Below are 1,855 nucleotides of genomic sequence, written 5' to 3'. Positions count from 1 at the left end.
TTTACAGCCTGGACCCCATAAGAGATAGTAGTCCACATTGTTGCCTGTAAGAAATTCATAAAAAAAACAATTTTCAACACTTGTTTGAGTTTGAGTTTATTTAGAACATGCATTGACACAATTATCTTGTGTGGTGTTCGGGTCTGTGGGACCCGTTTTCATTTTGTTATTAAAAGAAAAATGATACAATTAGTTAGAGATGTTCGATAAATGCTTTAAAATGTAATATCGGTATCGGTTTTTATTATCGGTATCGGTTTAATTTATTTTATTTTTTTATTTTTTTATAAATTCAACATAAAAAACACAAGATACACTTACAATTAGTGCACCAACCCCAAAAAAACCTTCCTCCCCCATTTAGACTTATTCACACAAAAGGGTTGTTTCTTTCTGTTATTAATATTCTGGTTCCTACATTATATATCAATATATATCAATACAGTCTGCAAGGGATACAGTCCGTAAGCACACATGATTGTGCGTGCTGCTGGTCCACTAATAGTACTAACCTTCAACAGTTCATTTTACTCATTTTCATTCATTACTAGTTTCTATGTAACTGTTTTTATCCATCCATCCATCCATTTTCTACCGCTTATTCCCTTCGGGGTCGCGGGGGGTGCTGGAGCCTATCTCAGCTACAATCGGGCGGAAGGCGGGGTACACCCTGGACAAGTCGCCACCTCATCGCAGGGCCAACACAGATAGACAGACAACATTCACACTCACATTCACACACTAGGGCCAATTTAGTGTTGCCAATCAACCTATCTCCAGGTGTTTTTATATTGTTTTACTTTCTTTTTTATTCAAGAAAACGTTTTTAATTTATTTATCATATTTTATTATATACATTTTTTTTTTAAAAGGACCTTATCTTCACCATACCTGGTTGTCCAAATCAGGCATAATAATGTGTTAATTCCACCACTGTATATATCGGTATCGGTTGATATCGATTTCGGTGATATCGGTATCGGTAATTAAGAGTTGGACAATATCGGAATATCGGGTATCGGCAAAAAGCCATTATCGGACATCCCTATTTAGAACAGTGGTTATTAACCTTGTTGGAGGTACCGAACCCCACCAGTTTCATCATATGCGTATTCACCAGTGACGTGCAGTCACTGGTCACTGGCAGGTGAGGCGGGGCCTCACCTGCCATCATGGAAAGAAAAAAAGAAGGAAAATGAAAACATTTTTATTAAATTGTTATATGTATCCAGTGATTATACTATAAAGTTATTTTCCATTTAACTTCACCAGTTTTAGATTATTTTTATTTAAAATCGCTGAATTTTCACATTTGCCGTTCAAATACTGAGAAGAGACGGTGCGGTGAACAGCAGTCAGTTGAGGCACGTCACTGCGTTGTGCCTCACCATGGATTGCGGACTCGGCTAACTGCTGGCCTGCTGTGCAGTGAGACCGTATTGCTATATGAATTATATTATACATGTCCATAGTTTAGTTAGCTGAGGTATATAATGTACAGTGTATTTTGTCAACAACTGTATGTGTGTAACGTATTTTTTGTGCTGAGCGATCATAAAACGGCTGCAAAAGACGCACTGGCTGAGGCTCGCAGTAATCCCGCCTCCTGCACCTCTGCCGTAGAATGCACCCCCTGACGGGAGTGTTATATCAACTAAAGCCCACACTTAAACTTTCCACGTGCAAGATTGAATCTATTTAAAAAAGTTATTTCATAAGAAGCCAAAAAGTGCAAAAACAATAATGTTCGTGTTGGAGGAGTTGTGAATGACTGCAGGGCCACAACATTAGTTACACCTGCAGACTGCAGGTGCACCTAATTCACAACTCCTCCAACACAAACATTATTGTTTTT

This window comes from Nerophis lumbriciformis, linkage group LG23 (genome assembly GCF_033978685.3).
Source record: "Nerophis lumbriciformis linkage group LG23, RoL_Nlum_v2.1, whole genome shotgun sequence".
In the NCBI taxonomy this organism is placed as follows: Eukaryota; Metazoa; Chordata; class Actinopteri; order Syngnathiformes; family Syngnathidae; genus Nerophis; species Nerophis lumbriciformis.
This window is presented reverse-complemented; position numbering follows the sequence as displayed.